The sequence below is a fragment of the Pinus tabuliformis genome, chromosome 5_1, assembly GCF_031772625.1.
Source record: "Pinus tabuliformis cultivar Carrire ecotype Pingquan chromosome 5_1, CPIR1, whole genome shotgun sequence".
Taxonomy (NCBI): Eukaryota; Viridiplantae; Streptophyta; class Pinopsida; order Pinales; family Pinaceae; genus Pinus; species Pinus tabuliformis.
This window is the reverse complement of record NC_142305.1, coordinates 411678133-411698205: the sequence shown is the minus strand read 5'-3', so window position 1 is coordinate 411698205 and position 20073 is coordinate 411678133.

Here is a 20073-nt window from a genome sequence, read left to right as displayed (position 1 = left end):
CAATTGAATCATCTATCAGAGAGTTGGATGAACACCATAAGTGGAAGGTGGTTACGTGGTCACCCTGATCTTCACCTGTCTTCCCCTTGATTTTTGGGATATCAAAGGGAAGTTTGGTTGGGACCCGAGGCCAAACTGAGTTATACCTAATCAGATCATTAGTCAATTTAGTGAGATATGACAAGTTTAACATTTCCAAAAAAGAGAATCATGGCATACCCTAAGGATTCCACCCAGTGTGGGCGGAACTCCCAATGTTCCGAAAAGAATGACCTAGATTTGTGAAGACACAAAGTTGCTTGAAGTAATTCATAGACCCAACTGAACAATAAGGATCCCCTTGTGATCCAGAAAAATTAAGAGTTTGACAAATTCCTAATGAAAATCCTCCCTAACCAGTAAAGTTGTCCCCTAAAGAAGTGTTACAACGAGCAGAAAGCCCCTGATCAGGATTTTGTACATTAGTATAGGGAGAAAAGTTTTGAAAAATTTGACAGAAGAATACATCATATTCCCCTGTTGGCCAAAATAAGATTGATTCCTGGCTCCTAACACACTAACTTCAATGTTTGTCCGAATTTGAAATGGATTATAACCTTGACTTGAAAGGAAAAAAGGCATGGATCCCATAGTTGGGTTGGAATGTGGTATATGACCACCCCTAAATGGGAAACCTTGAAAATAAGTTGATTCGCTCATCATGGATGTGCAGGCCGCTGATGGAATACTTATTGGAACTGAAGGAATCATGCTGGTGGGCATTCCAAAAGGGAAAAAACCAATGCTAGAGGCAAAAGATTGAGAACTTCCACTCGATGATGGAATTGGAGTATAACCAAATATAACAGTGCTAGGAGCAATATAAGGTATATAATTGTTACTTCTACTTCTACATATACAAGAGTCTACATACTCGTAGATCTTGTCATGGATGCCATGCTTCCAGGAGTGATCATCAAAGGAATCGACTCATGTAAACTTGGGTTCGAGGGCCAGTTGGTCAGAGTTCTAAAATATAATAAAACGTTTGGATGATCAAGAGGAAGAGGAAAATTATGAGTTGTAATATACTTTGAAAGCTCTTCGACCTCGATGTTATCTTCTAACTGAAAGAGGACTCGAGAAATAACTAGAGTGCTCCTCTCTAACTCTTTATTTGTACCAGGTCTATCTTGTGAATCAATGACTCCAACGAAAGGATCAATCTTCGATGTGCCTACTGCCACTAGTTAAAAATCACTAGTAGTATTTCTCCTACGCCTTCAAGGAGAAGGCTCAGGACTCATAGGTGATAGCCACGAAGTCTCCTAAACGGATGAGTTGGTCAATTAACCAATTTGAAATATTTTTAAGAAATCTACTTAAAGACTCGTAAAAAAATTGTAAATCTAGGTCAACTAGGAGCAAAGATCACTCTCTAAAAGTCCGTAAAGATATAAGCAATCAAACAAATTTCAAGTACTTCCTCTCCGTGTGATTAGGTCCAAACACAAGAACACAAGAAATCTAAAATCAAGGGCCTATAAACTGGGTTAATTATGGCCCAGGCTTGCTAGCGAAGGTATCAGAGGCAGTTACACTAAACTCTAGATAACATCCTTTGTCGATGCAAGCACCCAAGCTTTGCAAGGATACCCTCCAAAGGTATTGTTGAATGTGATGTAACATTAGCCTCAGGGGCCATAGGATTCCCCTCCAGAACCACCTATGCGATCCCTAGGAAAGGAAACTATGGATACCAACTCGTATCAAAAGCAGGGTGGAACAATTGTGAGGCGGGATCCAACAAGTTGGAGAGGGGGCATCTCTCTTCCTTGTCTTCACTCTCCCTCATTATGAACTCCCAGCCACGTAGCTTTCTGGGACTTTCTAATGATATTGGGCTTCAGTATTTATTCAACTTGTACCTTTTGTAATTTGAGCAGCCTCGGATAGTTAACTCTCCACTGAACTAATCAAAGGCCCTAATGAACCTAAACATGATGGTTCTTGTTTAATGAAAAAAATAAAAGTTCTAATTAATTTTATTAATCACTTGATTTTATATAACTTTTCTTTAAGTTAGGGGGAATTACGAGAGTCAAGATGATGATGTTTTTATGACGCAAAAGAAATAAATAGAAAACTAACTATGTGAATGCAGTCATTTTCTTCGCTGAAACGCTCTCTCTACTTGGGTTCTACAAAAACTTATACATAAGCAAAATATTATTCTTTACTTTTCTCAAAAAATCCACACACACCCAAAAACTAAAAAAGCTAAGAATGCATTAAAATGCAATCTAACCTAATGCAAATTACAATGATCATGCAAGATCCTAAACAACACTCATAAGAAAATGAAACTCTTTATAGAGACAATAAGGCAACTTAAAATGAAGAGGGAAAAAATTTGAACATAAATCTCTCTTCAAAGCAAGAGGAAGAAATCACAAAACATCTCAATTACTTTTCAACACTAAAACAAAATAAACAAAAAACCAAAAACATGGAAAAAGAAAAACAGAAACAAAGTTTTTTGAGATTTTTCTTTTAAAGGGAATGAAACAACTTTTCGAGGTCACAAAAGTACTAATAAAACTTGGAACATTAATAAATAGACAGAAGGAGTGTTTCAATCTTGCAAGTTATAAGCTTAAAAATGAATAAACTTCAACAAGAAAGACTATGAACTTGTACAAACTGACCCAAGTAGCATCAAATGATTTCGACAAATTGACAAAAAGGTCAAGAACGAAATACTTTCAAATTTGTCAAAAAGACTCTCAAAATGCAAGAAAAGCAATAAGGCCATCAAACAAGGTCAAGAAAAGCAAGGGATTTGAAATCTGGGTTAGCAACGAAATTGAAAACAATTTTCTATTCTGGAAGATGAGAACAACCAAGAACTTTAGGATGAAGCCTTGAACGCAAGATACAAACTACAAACTTTCTTCAGAAGCAATCCTAGGCCATACAACAGCTTGCAGGAAAAGTAATTCTCCAGACAATAGATTACCATACAACAGCATAAACCACTAGGCAGAAGACCTAACTGGGCAGAAAGATTTGAAAAAACAATCCAAAAAATTGCATACGCGACTCTGTAAAGACACAGAAGTGTGAACACATGTTTCTAATATAGGAAGCTCACATATACACAAGGCCACCTTAAAGAAACTTGCTTTTATATGCTACTGTAGTCAAAGAAAACAACGTATACAAAGCTTTATTAGGAAAAACAAAAATCAATGTATTATCAAGAAGATCAGACTTGATGTCTGGGATACTAATGGACCAAACAATATTCTAAAAGCAAGAAATCAATAAAGTGTACCCTAATTGAGAACAAAAAACCCAAGCTAGGAATAACAAGATTGTTATCCACAATGGAGTCACCAATTCTGTTGAGGGTGGAGCTACCACAGGGCTTTGGGTTAAGAACCCCAATAGAGCAAAGGAAAAGCTCAACAAGATATGAATCAAGCAATCATCAAAAATCATTATTCTACTAAATCGTGTAGGAGTGTCCTTACCCAGATGTCCTTCACTTCGGTAGATCCTGCAACGTGCAAACCCTCAGCTTCTCCCGATGTTCTTGAAAGCTGGATATTATTCAAATGGAACATACACGATAGTAGAAACATAAAGCATATACATGATGTTGAATTTAAATCATATAAATGAATCACTAATTATACATCATATTAAGCTTCATAAATGAATTACAACATAATTTTTATGCATAAACACATTTCGTATTGGAAATAGAAAATAATTCCTTTTATTGAAGTAAGATATAAATAAGGTGGAGAAATACACCCTGAGTCCTTCTCTGGCTCCAAGTGGAACTGTCCTTTGGATCTATCCTTTCCCGACCTTTAGCAATCTTCCTCCATCATGAATACAAGGATATATCAAGCAATATGTGAGATATTTATAATCAAGGAAACAAGGGTTTCCTGAAGTTTTGGGGAGTGAAGAAGGCAGAGGGATTCTTCAAAATCGATCAGGGATAATCCCATTATAGTATCAATATCTCATCTTTTCTCCTTTAACGCCTTCCCATGGAGGTTTATTTATAACTCTCCAAATTAGTTTTTTTAGTTGGAAAATAGTTGGTCCATAGGAAATAGTAGGTGAGTAACAGGTAAAACCCATGAGCTCCACTCGAAATTAAGGAATTTTTTTTTTTTAAGTCTTTTCACATATGTAAGTGGGTTGGATATATCTTGACCTGCGTGTACATGCTTTTATCACAGGGAAAAGTAGCGTATAGGTAATAAAACACTACTTTTTAAATTCTGGACCAAGTCTTGAAGGAAGGGTTTCCCTAGGCAATAATCCAAGCATCATATCTACCGAGAGTGGTAAATGGTGCTATAATAGCAAAAAACAAGGTCACATATTTATTCTTTCCTTCTAAGCCATAATAAATCATGGGGCCCTTTATTTTTGGTATAGTTTTATCATTTTGAAATAAAACTAAAAGGTAGATTGAATGCATAATTTTTAAAGAGGAAACCAAAGTGAAACCTTTATTCAAACAACCATATCAAATCCTTTTTACAAAATGTTACGAGGTTCTTCCGCTCCTAGATCTGATCTCCTAAGGTTCCAAGATAGTTTAGTTATGTTTGAATTCTTATGTATCAGGATTTCGTTTATCAAGGATTAATTCATCAGAACCCTTATTTAAAATAACTTTTGACATTTATTGTCTCTGAGCTTCTTTAAAATATCGATTATTTGAATATTGGATCCTCCACATCTTGGCACATATTATGTCGTAATCTACTTTATATCGATAGTCTTATTATCAGAGCTCTCCATATCAGGAAAATGATATATGGTAACTTTATTTTAAATGTCCCTCTAATATTTCCGGTCTAATATCCAACATGGCATGATCATGTGGTCCCATCTTTGTTAACTTAAGTGATTTAACCTTTAATTATTAGCCTCAAAGTGAATTAAAACTTTACATTTAATACACATTGGTTTTAGTAATTAATATTTTTAAAAGGAATTTTACACTATATTTCCATTTTTATGCCATTTGTGAGTGTTGTAAATATTCTTTTCTAAGTATATGCCTCTATCTCCTATAGAGAAGATTGGTTTCTTAATTTATGGAAGAAATGAAATGCGGTAGAACTAAAAATAAGGCTCCATAGCACAATATGCGAGTCCATCTCTACAAGAGGTAGATGATAAATTTCTAGGAGTGGAATTATTTTTGAATACTATGTGTACAAAAGATGTTGTACTTCTTTCATGGGAGAAATTTCTTAGTACTTTGAAATAAAGAATCCCATAGTTACTAAAAGGATAGTCACAAATGATGACATCATTGCCATTTCCAAAGCCACTACCACTAATGTTGCCAATTATTTCATCCATGAAATTGTGTTGAGGCCACAACTACTTCCTTAAAAAGATATGGTCCATTCAGTAGTATAAAATTTACACATTTCTAATAGGCATTTTCAAACTGAGAAGGGGAGAGTAATTGGGTCTTTCAGTAACAAGTATTTTCAAATAATGTACCATATTCCAAATATTAAGTATGTATATAATAAAGAATATGTTAAGGCTCTCATAAAAGATAATGGGCACCCCTGATATCAAATCCGACAATGGAGACATAACCCAAATAAGAATAAAGTGGAGGAAACTAATAATACTCAATTGATTATCTTGTTTCTCCTTTCCCGCAAGTTACAACTATGATCTGTCGATTGCGTGCACTCCGTAGTTTGTCTAAATTCCCAAACACCTGGGTACCTATGATTGATGGGGCTTCTCAGGGGTCTATATTTGACTAGGCTACCATATTTTCTGATAACTTGCCTTCTCATATGCTAGCATTTTGGAATGGTTGAATAATTTCTAAAAATAGGTTTCCACTCTTTTATATGCCAACCTATGTTATGGATGGTCTATATTTTTCTATGCATTTCCCCTATATGGGCTGGAAATGGACTATTAAGGATCTATTGTACTATTGAACAAACACCATTTCAATATATTATAATTTTCATATGAAATTTATTATATTAAAATAGGGACCCTTCAATTTTAGAAAAATATTTGATTATCCGAAAAACCAAATTAAGTAGCCCCCAAGTAACAAACTATACTTAGGCTTAAGTATTAAAAATTATGGGTTATTATTGTTCTAAGGCTTCTGCGATCAGTGTTTTGTGTGTAGTTTTCTTCTAGAGTTCTCCCATCCATGATTGTTTGCATCGACATTTCGAGCCATCCACCATGGCTCATCATCAGGATAGATTAGTAGTTGTGTAGGACAGATCTCATTGGACATGAATAAATAGGGTTGAGAGATTCTTAGGGAATGGGAGCCGACCATTTTATTTTATTTTTTTAATATTAGGGTTTAATTTAATTAAATACTACTAATAAAATAGAATGAGAAATTAAAATTGAAATTGAAATATTTAATGGAAACATTTGATTATATATTATAATAAGATATTTAGTGTTAATATCAGTAATTAATATTTTTAATATTTAATTAACTAATAATACTTTTTTTTTAATGAATTCCAATTTAATGGTTCATATGTTTAATTAATTCAAACTAATGGCTGATATGTTCAAAAACTATGAATAAAACAGATTTAGTTACTTGTTTAATTAATTCCAATCTAATGGTTCAAATGTTTAATTAATTATAATCTAATGGTTCTTATGTTTAATTATATAATTGAAATATTTAATTATATAATATAATAAGATAGTTAATATTAGTGTTAAAATCAATAATAAAATAATTAATTATTTAATTAAATTATTTTAATTAATAGTAAATTCATATGTTTTTAACTACTATGAATTTACTAACGGTTCATATATTTAATATCAATGTTAAAGTTAGTGATCAGAACTAATTTAGTTATTTGTTTAGAATTTATTTGCATTTATTTGGGATTCCTGTTAATTTTCTATCAATTTTCCTAAATTGAAATTCTTATAAAAATCTTCTAATCTAAGTTACTAAGATATGGTGTTATAGTTCTAAAAGGTGTAATGTTAATTAATATTAATGTTGATATTAGTGGTCTGAGATTCATAGTTTATAGTTTACGATGTAAATTAATGTTTTTAATTTTAAGTATTGTAAATTAGGGTAAGCGTTGAGTACCTGTGTGAAATGTAGAGGGAGCAAGTTGTGGGGGTAGGTCAAGTGTGATGGGGTTGAGTTGGGGGAGGGTTATTTAATGAAAAACAAAATAAAATTGATCTTTTTTTTTGAAACATTGAAATATTTATAAAAATCTAACTACCCTGCATCCTACATAAGAAATAAACATAAGGAAATACCAGACCTGCATGGGTTATTAATTATTTCCAAAAATAATCCTGCATCCATCGCAATCGAATGATTAGCTATAAGTACATGCCTCCTACCTTAACTGCTTGCCATATGTGATATCACTCCGAATTCGACCACAGATTTAAATCTTCCAGTTAAAATATCACATCTAAGACATCACAAAGAGAGAAAAAACTTATTTCCGACCCCGCTTCGAGCTGCTGATCATGATATGAAATAAGGCCCAGACCTGAGGGGAAAATACATGAAAATACATATTAATCCTGGGTCCATGCGTTATCATAAAGAATATAATTTAAGTCCATACCACACTCCATTTTCTAATTGCAATATCCAATAAGGCCTAGACCCATTGGTATTATACACTGTGATTTAAATTAATATTGCATCTGGGGCCTATACTGCAATCGCAAATTTCTAAAACATCATTGCTCATCATAATGTCGATTGCGATATTACATCAGTAGTGATGTCAGATCCACATCATTGCCATGTTGCCTTCCACGTCACTTGCCAGCTGTCAAGTTATTTTCCACGTCAATATTCCATGTCCTCCATGACATCAGTATGATGACATCCCTGACTTCATCTCATGACACCACATTCTCATGTTGAGTAGGGACACAACTTATAGTAAATTCTTCACCCCCGCCAATTTATGATATGCGATATAACTGAAACCGATGGGATTATAAAATTTATTGCATAAATCCCTACATCCGGAACTATCTCAATTTTCAAATACCCTTGCATATTGTAATAATGATCAGACGAGACCCGATAGAATTATATGCAACAATTTTGAACACCATTTCCGTGATTCATGCCCATTCTAATTGAGATTACTATTTTATTTGAGGAGGCCCCCTTTTGGATTCTATATGAAATACTTGTGATCTAAATCGATCATGTTCGTTCTAAAGTTTTTCCCCTGATTCTATTTTGATTGCAATTGTTTTATGACTTACCCCAAAGCACTAATTTCTGATTGTGTTAAGCCATAAAGCTCCACCTCCTCACTTCACATTCCCCCCCATGATTTTAGTATCAGATTTATTTCACTCTATGTTTTCCCAATTTCCTACAAAAGTGATTTTTTTCAAATAAAATTCATTCATCATGTCATTTATGTTTTTCTTATCGATTCTTGTTTGCCATATACAGGTTCACGACAAAAAAAGACAGTTGTTTTGATAGGGAAATATTACATCAAATAGGTAGTGTTGGAGATAATACTGAGAGGGGGTGGGGCGGTGTGAATCGGTATTAGCAAATCAATAATATTTTCATTTCCATTATCAGATTCATATACGCTACTTCATAAAAGGAAACCCACTTGTATATGCAACTTTGTTTAATTCAACTAGCGTATATCCTGTAAACTTACGATTCAATTACTTGATCTTTAATGAGTGTATTAGAACATTATTAACCATATAAATAGCAAACAGGTGCAGTAAAAAAGAATAGATCATCACACATAAGAAGCACACATGAACACCATGATATATGGTGGAAACCCAATGTGGGTGAAAACCACATGCTACAATTCGTCTCTATCTTTTTATTAAGAAACTTCTTTTTACAATGTTTATGTACTGATGCAGTCTTATACCAGTATGTAGGCTTCTACCTGCAGAAGGCTACAACCTTCTCTCATTCTCTAGCTTCTACTGGAAGGGAGCTACAACCCCATTTAGCTCTTACACTAGCTGATGTACTGGTACATAGGCATTGACCAACAGAAGGCTACAACCTTCTTGTTTCACCATAATATGAAGGTCGAGTTTCATCCAATTTTCATATTGGACCCATTAACAATATTGAAGCTCAAAATAAATCACCACTATAATACAAATATTGCATTACCCATTCGTTGAATACTCAATCATTACTCTTTGAATCACCCAACAACTAAATCACTGAAACCTTGTCGTCAAAACACAGTCACTAGAACACGAAACAGAACCCAGAACTCTACAACAATATTTAGAGTCAACTGCATCATCAAAAACAATGCAGCAGAGTGCATATAATAGTTGGAAGAGCCGAACCAGCATGTATATGCAACTTCACCAAAGCGAACCAACATATATGTCATCACATACTTACTTATAATATCACTGCAGTTTTTGATTTTAGACATACCTAGATCATTACATACAAAAGGATAATGCGTGTGTTAGCAACTAGATCTAGTCCATCAGATCACATAAAGATAAGTCATTATGATCTTGATCCATTATTAGATCTCATCCATCAATACTAAAGCTAATCACAATTAACCAATCTAAATATGGAGAACATTGTTACCAGTAAATAGTCACCAGAACTTAGACTTTTCATCAACAGCCAGAACCACTTGTAACTTCAAACATCATAGTTCATATGGTATACGCTAATTAGATGTGTCTAACATGCATGTATACGCACTTTTATCAAATTCAAACATTGTATACATCTCTAAATATTCATTCATAATTTTGCAGCTACTCCAGATTTCAGTAATACCCAGATCATAATATTTACAGAACCTCACATGCGTCAGTATACAAATCTAGAGTAGACATGATCAAACCATGTAGAGCTAATTCATTCCAAGTCATGAGATCCTGATCCATTATTAGACTTTGTCCTCCATCAACCGCTGAGATTCCTCCTTGTCTCAGATCAAGCACAACATCATAAGCCCTTAACATGCACACTGGATCTCACACTTCATCAGATATTTGAGACTTCATGAGTCCCTTTTCCTAATGATCTCCTCCTCCTTTTATAGTCTTAGACCTTACCCAATAACATGGTCCAAAAGCACTTAGAAGCAATACTTTGGACCAAATACCTAGGGTCGATACTTCAGTCAAGATACCTTAGATCAATACCATGGGTCAAAATACCAGGGACCAAATACCATGGACCAAAACCAAGCTTTCTCACATGTACGCACTTTTGCTTGCATGAAAGTGCGTGCATATGCATATGCACCATTTGGTCAGCTAAACCACATGTATATGCGGCTTTGTCAAGGTAAACCTGCGCATACCTCTTTTTCCTTCATTCTATGAGCCTGAACTGTGATATGTCATCTTAGTGAGTTTCCATCAAGGACAACACCTATGTCATAGTGCCAAACCTGTGTCATAATGCCAACAATCTCCCCCTTTGGACTTGATGGCAACCCCAAGTCACTCTCCCCCTTTTTCATCAAGGGCAAAGGGTTATGCTCTCCTAAGTACATGTTGAGTTCACTGATCTACTGAAGAGTGTTTTCCATGCTCCCCCTAACAGTAAGCAAGGTCTGCAAAAATATGTTCTACAAGAAGAACATGACTCTATACATCATAAATGACATTCCTATCACCAAGGATTCATGCATACATCCATCTCCCAACCAACTGGGGATATACAAAGATTGACTCAGGATATACGAGATACCAATTGTTTATACATGACTGAAATATTACATCATCCTTCCCATGCATAGTGGGGGTAAAAATTACATCATATGACGAAAAAGGATTCATCAAAAGACTACAATAGACAGATACAACTATTACATCAAGGGTCTTGATATGACCTTTACATCAAATGATATACATGATATTTATAAGACCATGATAGTCATCAGAAACTATCATACGCAACATATGATCTGCTCCATAAGCCTCTGCCAACAGCATCCAGGCTAGCAACATGTATATGTTAATTAGTGTATATATCATCAACCTGTGACAAGGTATGTTTGCATATAACTATCAACTCATCCTCTTGATCTTGAGCATTATCATAACCTTCCATGAATCAATTCTGGATATGTCACGCAAAAATTATTCACAATATATCATATGTGAAAAACACCATAGTCATCTCATAATCATCAAGATCTCCATGTTATTTTATACCATCCATGTATAATCACTCGGGAACAACCCACATCTGATAAGTGTCAATCAACATATATGAGTGTCAACCTATCATCATATAGGTAAGAACTCATCATCATCATGTCTTCAAATAGCTATGTCTTCATGTCACCTGCAATAACTCCATTATCTTGGCTAACCAACAATGAAACTTTGAGTAATCATCCATGTATCCAACATGCTGTATATAGCACTATGTATCTAGCAAACTTTGAGTTCAAGATATTTTGTCAAGACTTCTTGATATCATCAACAACAATCCTCAACCATGTGAGAACCAAGAACTATAGGAATCCTACATCATAATTGTATTATATGATCTTTATGCATCTTTGAAGGTGTGACGAAAGCAGCATATGAGTGACTCATCATCAAGTAATGAAGTTGTGTATTCAAGCTTTTTACTTCTCCTTATCCTTATGAAGATCACCATGCATTATGAGAGAGTCATCCACAAATCTGATTTGAACACCAACTATGTGACCCCAAGAATCATATGAGATTTTGTTATGGGCAACTCATAACCATATCATAGCAAGATGTATCACTTAGTCATATAAGAATCATCATCATTGATTAGCTACTAAAGACTTATAAACATAATGCCAACAATGCTTTATTAGAAGCATAGCATGTTCTCCCCCTGAACCTTTTCCGTCTGTTCACTGTCAGATCTGATCATGCATATATCAACAAGAAGTATCAAGGCATCATCATCAATCAGATATACATCAAGTTAACTTGTGAGGACCAAAAACAACATCTTATGAGTATCAATACATTTCCACACATTATTAGCAGATTGTAACCATCATCAAATAGAGTAAATAATTGACTGAACCATATCAGACCCTTTTTCCTGAGTCTGTCCCATTTCTTTTCCTCAAATTAACATATACGTGGCTATGCAATGTCTAACTCGTGTATATACGCTACTTCCGTTCATGAAACTTGTGTATGAGATTTAAGAAAACTGAACTTTCACACTTTTAGTTCCCTCTCAGTCTGTCATGTCTATACATTATGTTGTGCCACATCTTTCTAACTGTACTTTCTTCTTCTTCCACATCTTCGAGTGTGATGATGTTTTCTCCTTTTGGTATGGTGCTCGTACTTTGTTCCTGCATTCCCTTGCTATATGTCCAAGCTTGTTATATGCATAACATCTCATATGTTTCATATTATTTCTATAGTAGTCAATGGCTTTGTGACCAAACATATTGCAAGCAAAACAATATCCCTTAAAGTACCTGGAACATGATGATCTTTCTGTGTGATGGTATTGAACCATTCTTCTTCTGTATCTAGCTACAATATGTCCAAAATTATGACATACATAAAATTCAATATTATTCATTTGAGGAAATAACCAACTATCACTTCCATAGTTAGGAGTAAAAGATTTTCATTGAAGGATTTCTTCCCTTGGTTGATGATGGGATTGACCTTTCTTTTCCTTGTCGATCATTTCAGATTTTGCATTAGAGTTCCTTGTCTTACTTTGTGAACTACATTCACCTTCAACAGATTAATGAAAACCAAGACCATTTTTGATAGCAGGAGACCTTTGACTACTAATAATATCATCCAATATCTTAGTACTATCTTAAAATCATAAGAGCTTATCCTTTTCTTCTAATTTATCTTTTAGAATATTTACCTCAACCTGATGTTTCTCTTCCTTTTCACGATACTGCTTCTTCATGATTCCTTCAGCTTTTCTTCCATCTTCCAACAGATGTCTTAATTCAAGAACTTTGTTTTCTTGTTTTTCAAGTGCTTGGAGTAGTTCTTTATTCTACTTGTTTGATTCTTCAAGATCTTCTTTTAGTGAGAGGATCTTAGCTTCAATACTTTCATAGTAACTTGATCTATCTCTGAGTTTCTTGATTGTTGTGCTCCTTTCACTTACTTCATTTCTTAATGATGTCACTTTGTCCTATAGCTTCTAACATTGATCTTCGTTTTCCTTGAATTTCTTCCTTACCTTGTTTCCTTCCTCTAGTTGAGCTTTTAGTTTGGTAGCTTCTTCTATGGAGGCACATTCCCTTTTATCCAATAGATCTTGTTGATCTCTAATTCTGTTTGTAAGCCTTTTAAATTCTGCCTCTATTTTATATCTTTCTTCCTCACCCATAAGAGAAAATTCGATTGTTTTGCTATCACTTTCATCATCTTCAAATGGATGGAGAAATGTATCACCATAGGATAACAAATTCATACCTGATAGTTCTTTTTCTTGTTCATCTTCATTCTGAGGTGATTTTGAATCTAAAGTGTTACTTCCACATATTCCCCAATCGATTCTCCCACTATCATAGTTCCTCTTAGATGTCTTCTTCTTCTGAGGCACTTTCTTCTTTAACTTCTTTCACATTGCTCTACGGATCTCCTAAAGGAGATCAAGCTTCTACAAAAGGACCTGCTTTGATACCAATTGTTGGAAATAATACTGAGAGGGAGTGGGTGAATTAACACTAGCAAATTAATAATCTTTTCATTTCCATTATCGGATTCATATACGCTACTTCCATTAACGCAACCTGCATGTATATGAAACTGTGTTTAATGCGACAAGCATATATCTAGTAAACTTATGATTCAGTTAGTTGATCCTTAATGGGTGCATCAAGACATTATTAACCATATAAGCAACAAACAGGTGCAATAAAACAGAATAGATCATCACACATAAGATGCACACATGAACACCATGATATAAGGTGGAAACCCAATGTGGGTGAAAACCACATGGTCCAATTCATCTCTAACTTTTTAATAAGAAACTTCTTTTTACGATGTTTTTGTATTGATGCAGTCTTATACCAGTATATAGGATTCTACCTGCGGAAGGCTACAACCTTCTCTCATTCTCCAGCTTCTCCTGGAAGGGAGCTACAACCCCCTTTACCTTTTGCACTAGATGATGTACTAGTATGTAGGTACTGACATACAGAAGGCTATGACCTTCTCGTTTCACCATTATATGAAGGCCACGTTTCATCAAATTTTCATACTGGACCCAACAACAACATTGAAGCTGAAAATAATCACCAATGTAGTACAAATATTGCATTACTCATTCATTGAATACTCAATCATTATTCTCTGAATCACCCAACAACTAAATGATTGAAACCCTGTCATCAGAACACAGTCACCAGAAAACAAAACAAAACCTAGATCTCTGCAACAATATTAAGAGCTAGCTGCATCATCAAAAACCATGCATCAAAGTGCATACACTACTTGGAAGAGCTGAACCAACGTGTATACGCAACTTCACCGAAGTGACCAACGTATATGTCATCACATACTTATAACTTCGTTGCACTTCTCAATTTCAGACATACCCAGATCATTACATACAAAAGGATAATACGTGTGTTAGCAACTAGATCTAGTCCATTAGATCACATAAAGATAATACATTATGATCCTGATCCATTATTAGATCCCATCCATCAATATTGAAGCTAATCACAATCAACCAATCTCAATACGTAGAATATTGTTACTTGTAAACAGTCACCAGAACTCAGACTTTGCATCAACAACTGGAACCATTTGTAACTTCAAAGATCATAGTTCATATGTTATATGCTACTTAGATGTGTCTAACCTACGTGTATACATGCTTTTATCAAAGTCAACCAGCATATACATCTGTAAATATTCATTCATAATTTTGCAGCTACTGTAGACTTCCATTATACCCAGATCATAATATTTACATAACATCACATGCGCCATTATATGGATCTAGAGTAAGCATGATCAAACCACGTAGAGCTGATTCGTTCCAAGTCATGAGATCTCGCTCCATCATTAGATCTTGTCCTCCATCAACCATTGAGATACCTCCTTGGCTCAGATCAAGCACAACATCATAAGCCCATAACCTACATAGTATATCTCACACTTCCTCCGATATTTGAGACTTCCTGAGTCCCTTTGCCTAATGATCTCCTGCTCCTATTATAGTCTTAGGCCTTACTCAATACCATGGTCCAAAACCACTTAGAAGCAATACTTTGGACCAAATACCTGGGGTCAATACTTCAGTCAAGATACCTTGGATCAATACCATGGGTCAAAATACCAGGGACCAAATACCGTGGACCAAAACCAATTTTTCGCACATCTAGGCACTTTTCCCTACATGGAAGTGTGTGCATATGCATACGCGACTTTTTTTTCCGCTAACCCACGTGTATACGTGGCTTTGTTAAGGTAAACCTGCGTATACCTCTTTTTCCTTCATTTTGTGAGCCTGAACTGTGATTTGTCATCTTAGTGAGTTTCCATCAAGGACAACACTTGTGTCATAGTGCCATACCTATGTCATAATTCCAACAGGTAGACAAACATTCATAGAAGTCGATGGAACAAATGAATTCGATGAAGATATCAACTCACTTTCAAAAAATTCTACGAAAAAAATGTTTTCCTTTAAGCGTTGTTGAAGGGATTTGTTTAGATTCCCTCAACACGCTAGATCATAGATTCATTTGTTTTATTCTATTTAATATTACTTGTTGTATCAAATATATAGCATGAATTTTATGAAGAGATTCTTAGGAAATCTCGCACTACTGTACTTTCACATTTTTCTCAATATAACGACTCCAACATTGTTTAGGAATTTTCATAACGAATTTCGAGAAGTTTCACTTTTGTACTCTTGAAATCATCTTTGTGAGAAGGAATAAACTATTTTTATTTATTTTATGAGTTGAACAACATGCATATGGTATTTCTATCTTTGTGCCTTTGTTTTGTTCATAAATAAATAGTGAAATTATCTTTTCAGATTGCTTATTACATGATATTTCTACTCTTCTCTGCAATTCACTAATTATTGAAGGCACTATTGTATATAGGATTTTGAGTTGTAGGATAGAAGATAAAACTTAGATATGAAGGATTATTGAGGGTTCTTCTTTTTCACTCTGAATTATGTTTTGATAGGAAGAGTTCATACTATTACAACTCTATTTTTAAAAGGATAAGTTCAAGCATTGTAGAATGTTGGATATAATACTGAGAGGGGGGTGAGTCAATATTATCAAATAAAGAATTTTTCTTTTTCATAATCAGATTTATATATGCTACTTTAGAGAGGGTGACTAGCATGTACATGCAACTGTCTTTAAGGCAACCAGTGCTTATGCAGTAAACTTATGATTCAGTTAATTCATCATATGATGATTTTTAATTAATGCATCAATAATTCATCAATCATTAAACAGTAACCATGTGAAATATAAACATAATAAACCATTACACATAATAAACACACATGACCACCAATATTTAAGGTGGAAACCCAATGTGTGTGAAAACCACGTGCTATTGTCGTCTCTATCTTCTTTTAATAATAAGAAAATCTGTTTACAATCTTGTTCTAGTCAAGACTCATACTAGTACACAGGCTTCTACCGGCGTAAGGTTACAACCTTCTCTCTTTCTCCAGCTTCTATTGGAAGGGAGCTACAACCCCCTAGTTCTTGTACTAGCCAATATGTTTAATAGTACGTAGGTGCTAGCCTACAGAAAACTTCGTTGTTCCACCACGAACCATGTTTCATGAATTTTCAGAATGGATTCTCCTGGCACATATCAATACATCTGAATATCTTGACTCATCAATAACCCATTAGGAATTTAAACACTCAAAATTCATCAACGAACATGCATTTAATCCAAAACAATCAAATCACTCTCATTAGAACACTGTTTTGAACCTAGAAACCTGTATCAACATTCCTAACAAACTAAAACCTCAAAAATTCATGTGCCAGACTATATACACTACCTCAATGAAGAAAACATGTGTGTATACGCCACTTCCTTCACACCAACCTACATATACCTCTAAATATTATGAATCATAAAATCTCTGAATAAATAATGGTACCAACCAATACTATACTGAACATTTACTGTCAACTTACAGAACATTACAGAGGGAGGCAACAGAAAACACTTCTTCTCACTTATATAATCAACCAAATATCAACCGCCTTATGCATTCAGATTTACATTCAGATCTAAGAAAACTTCATTGACACACAAAAGTAATATAACAACAACAATAAATCAGAAATATCGATATGATAGATCAAGCATCTCTGAACATCAAGCCTTTCTTCTGTACACGCTACTTGAAAGAAAAAGACTTGCTTGTATATGCCCTTTTGCCGAGAGAAGCCTACGTACAAATATGCAAATATTAAGTTAGACATTGCTACAATTCCAGACTTCAGACAAATCCTGATGATGATATATAATGAATAAAATAGATACAAAACATCATATCTAGATTCAACCAATATCAGATCATTTAAGAATAAGTCATTTCAGGTCTCATGATCTTGATCCGATATTGAAATCAAGGTACACATAAATATTTCAGATCTAGTCCTAAACGTAACCCTGCAACATAAAATATACCTCAAATAGAAGTATTCCTTAGAATCTTATTCACTTGCACATCTGGCCTTATGATCCTATCTTCTTTATATAGCTTTTGGTCTTTCTCAATACCATGGACCGAATCCACTTAGGACTAATACCTTGGATCAAATACCGAGGACCAGATATGTTGGACTAAATACCTAGGGTTAATATCATGGCCCAAAGATACCTTGGACAAAATACCTTAGAATAAAACCATCATTTTCAACATGTACTTGCTTTTCCTTCTATGGGAGTGCGTCTGTAAGTTATATGTTATTTTTGTTCTGAGTACCTACATGTATACGCTGTTTGGACTAAGTGAACCTGCCTATATCTCTTAAATTGCTATTACATCATATTCTTCCTTCGACTTCTTTACTTTGATCAATAGACCTTAGTTCCATCTTCCTGATCCTCTATGCCACTCCCCTATTACCTCTGAATATTTATGTTAGCCTCTTATCAAAACCTTGATGACCTATAGAGTTTCCATCAAGGAAAATACTTCTATCATAATGCCAACAATATCCCCCTTTGGACTTGATGGAAACCATGATGGTGTTGACTACAGCAAGTTTTGAAGACTATTAGAGATACTATACCACACCAAAATACCAAAATACTCTCCCCCTTCGACATCAAGGGAAAATGGCGGACCACTCTACTGTCCTCCTTTACGTGATGCTATCCATACCCCCTTGTGTACATACGGAGTATGAAAAGAGATGATTCAATATAATAACATGACACTATAACTCAACAAAGTGAGTATGACCTCCCTATGACCACGAACTCATACATACATCAATCACCAAACCAAGTGGGGACACACCATATTTGACTCATCTCCCCAACCAAGTACCAAAGTTTATACATGACATAAATAAAACAATTATTACATCATCCATCCCAAGGATATTAGGGAAATAAATTGAATCGTATGACCAATAGAACTCATTGAAATATAGACCATGATAGAAGTGTTAAGAAATTTACTGCATAACATAAATCATTACTGAGAGGAATAAATATAAAAATAACCAGCAACAACCATAAACACATAAACACAAATGTTTATACAGGAAAATCCAAAATCTAGGGAAAAACCAAACCTAATAAGATCTCATTAGCATTGGCCAAAACCCTGGCCAATCCAGCCAAGTGAACCTTCATCGCTCACCTCCAGATCTTGCATTAAAATGAAGTCCTTCCAGTCTTTTATAAGCTCCATTACATATAATAGCACGAGCAGAATACCATGGGTGCACAATACCATGTGCCCAAAAACCATCACTGTTTAACCTGGTCAACTTTGACTCTATCCTGAGTCAATTTACCTAACAATATCCCCCCCTTAAACTTGACTTGGGGTTCCTTTACTAACTCTACTGCTAAGTGAGACAATCCTGCTCACTCTAGCTCTTACCCCCCTCAAATTTTTTACCTAGGGTATTGTTAAACCGACATCCCCCTATCACCTAGGTGTAACCCAGAATTTACCGGTGATCACCGAGGGGTACACATGGCTTACCAAGTCTTACAATAGTATGCCCATTTACATGCAATAATTTTGACTTCGTTAATTTTTTTTTGTTTATTGCTGCTGCAATTCTGATCCATCCTCTCTCAATTTGATTTGCTCAAAAACTTCTATCAAACCACTCCAACTCCAAGCTTGACCAACTGCGAGCCCGAAGAGAACCTTGTAGATTCCACCACCAGTGGCCTCACGTTGCAGAAAGCGAACAATTTTCGAAGCCGCATGAACAATTTTCTTTTGCTAACCTTCTTTAAATGGCCGCATGAATCCCGATCAATTCATCAGCATGTTCCAAACTGGTAAATATCACAAATGCACTGTGATCCCTGGCAGTTACGGCACTATCTTCGGTACATTCTCCTCGAGGTTCTTCCACATATGATTGTTCCACCATTATTTTCCAAACCTAGATCTATAAAAAAGGCTACATTGATCTCATTAGACACTATAAACCCCTGGGATCAATGAATCCATTTGAAACCTATATCTAGCTCTGATACCAGTTGTTAAGAAATTTACTACATAACATAAATAATTACTAAGAGGAATAAATATAAAAATAACCAGCAACAACCATAAACACATAAACACAAATGTTTATCCGGGAAAACCCCAAATCTGGGGAAAAACCCAACCTAATAAGATCTCATTAGCATTGGCCAAAGCCCTGGCCAATCCGACCAAGTGAACCTTCACCACTTACCTCCATACCTTTCATTACAATGAAGTCCTTCCAACCTCTTATAAGCTCCATTACATATAATACCACGGGCATAATACCATGGGTTCACAATACCATGTGCCTCAAA